Genomic DNA, 2,722 nt, shown 5'->3' with positions numbered 1-2,722 from the left:
GTTTGGTTCTTAGGACTAACATAGAAGCTCAAAAATGTAGGTAACATCAAATCCAGAGTATCTTACACATCTTACACCTTTCTAGAGCTCCTGAATGTATGTGATGCACACACAATCACTTATATACTCTTTTGGTTAGGGTTTCTATTGATGTGAAGAGACCCCATGACCATAACAGTTCTCACAAAGGAAAACTGTCAATTGGTGTTGGTTTGCAGTTTCAGAGATTTAGTTAACTATTGTCATTGTTGGAAGCATGCAACATTCAGGAAGCCATGATACAGGAAAGAACTGAGAATTTCACATCTGGATCCAGTGGAGGAAAAAAGATCAAGTGAGATATAGCATGGCTTGTGCTTCTGAGGCCTCAAAGCTTGCCATCCTGTGACACACTTCCTCTAACAATGCCACACCTCCTAATAATACCACTCCCTGTGAGCCAATAGGGATCATTTTTATTCAAACCACCACATACACACAAATTACACACATGTGCATGCACACACATGCACACACGCACACATGTACACACACACATGAATAGAAATATTTTTAAGCAACTGAAAGGTTCAGGTTTGAAAATTAAAAGCAGAGAGATAGTTTTTGCAATGGTGAACGCAAAACAATCTGGTGTTATATTTCAGTTTCTTGTGCCTGCCAAAAAATTAGCAGAGTCATTTTGATATAATTATTACTAGTCAAAATAATTGCCTAATCTTAAATACTAATGAATTATTAGTACTTTATGCAATATCTCAGTTTTCAATATGGATTAATTTAAGGTTTTTAGTTTTCTAATGAGTTGTCATACAATGTAAAATATGCAATATAAATGAAAAATGAAATTAATAAGAAAACTATCCAATTTACTAACTATAGAAAAGCAGGACTGACTAAATAAGTAAAATGACAAATGGAAGTTTAAAACTTTCAATAAGAAAAAAACCAAATAAATTTAAAAAGAATAAATCTTCATAAAAATGCAGGTAAGGACACAGAAATGGTAAGAAATGTCAATGCCATGCCTTGCAGATGGCAGCATTAGTAAACAAGCTCAGGTATGTTCTACTAATACATTGTTTTATTACATAAACAATTCCAACATTAGAAAGTAATCAAAATTATTGCCTAAATAAGATGAAAAACAATTTATTTTCTTTTAAACTTAGATCATTCCCTATGCTATTTTATGTTTACACAAAATATTTTATGTGTTAAGTTTACACACTCAAGATCAAATATTCAAATAATTTTCTGGGCACAAACACAATTAGAGAAATGATCAACAGTGGGAAAACTATAGTTATAGTAACAATGTAGTTGCTAATTCTTTCTTAATAAACATAATCAAGAATACATATGAAACACTGTATGATGCTCTGATCCATTATCTGGAAACCCTTTCTAACCACTTACCATGTAGCCAAATAAGATTTTCATCTCATACAGAGAGTTTCTTTAAAAAAAAATTCATTCCAGAGAGACATTTACTGGTTTTCAGTTTTGATTATTTTCTACACATATATTTCTAATATATCTTTAAAAAGAGATAAGGTTCACTCTTAACAGTAATTACGTATCTATTATCAATTTTCTTTGTTGCAATGGAAACTACTTATAAAGTTTTGAATTTTAGAAAATTTGACCAGGTAGCCTGTATGTGAAAGAATCTCTGAGAGTCTGCTGTGGGAGCTGCATTGATGTTTTAAGCCTGTTGGTCCTGCGCAAAGGAGTTTCTGTTTGTCTTCTTGGCTACTCATCCTCAGAGTGGCCAGTTGCATTGGTACTGCTGCTGCTATAAGGAGTAGGAGTTTAAGTAAAAGTTGAGAGGAAAAAGAGGTCAATGAAGAGATGAGAAGAATGAGCTATAGGAGCTTGTATCATTGCTCTTGTGCTTCCAAGAAAATGTAGTAGACTATTTGCCCTCTGCTGAAGATTCACAGGCTGATGGTCACTGCCTGAGCTACTGGACATAGTTATACATTTAGATCTTTTCATCATGTTCACTGTATTTACATTACTTACTCTGATGCTTTGGTGCAAATAGTTCATTTCTTTGTTCTTTAAAAATATTATTTAACTCTATTTTCTTAGTCACTTATAATTTATATAGGTATTTAGCTTCTTCTATGGAATCATGAATGCAATGTCTAAATTCTAAGCATTTCTGACACCTTACATTTTCCTTATTCTCTCTGTGTGGTTTCCAGGCTATGAACCAATACACAGTCATTGTTACTTTTTTTTAAAATCGTTTCTTGCAGAGATAAATCATGAATGATTTGTTCTGTGAAGAAAGAACAATGGAGGCTTAGAAATAATTGGCTTAAAAAGGTCATATCAGCCTGGGCAAAATTTAATGGATCTTTGTTGAAAATTTTTCACCACAGTAATTTTTACCACTACTTTTCCAATATGAAATAGACGGATAATCATCAGGATACAAAGCTCAGTGGATCATGGAGGGAAACTGCAGCTCCACAGGATAAAGCCCTGAATCTAAAGATAAATAAATTATTCAACTAAAACAAAAATAAACTTAACAATACACTGAATAAATTTTAATACGCCTTTATGATGTAGGTCAGAATCATAAAATGTTTTCAAAAATAAAGAAATGGTTAAAGAGAGTATGCATCAGTTTTCAGTAAGATAAATAATGTGACTTAAATGAGTGACTAGCAGTTCTGACTGGTCATATTTGAATAAAATTCATTGGATT

General features: G+C 32.5%; 1 pseudogene; it reads right to left on the bottom strand.

Moving 5' to 3' along the window:
* Window positions 1–1,840: 1,840 nt before the first annotated feature.
* On the bottom strand, window positions 1,841–2,233 carry LOC148119639 (zinc finger CCHC domain-containing protein 10-like; annotated as a pseudogene).
* Window positions 2,234–2,722: the final 489 nt, after the last annotated feature.

The sequence above is a fragment of the Myodes glareolus genome, chromosome 15 (genome assembly GCF_982192425.1).
Source record: "Myodes glareolus chromosome 15, mMyoGla1.1, whole genome shotgun sequence".
In the NCBI taxonomy this organism is placed as follows: domain Eukaryota; kingdom Metazoa; phylum Chordata; class Mammalia; order Rodentia; family Cricetidae; genus Myodes; species Myodes glareolus.
This window is presented reverse-complemented; position numbering and strand designations above follow the sequence as displayed.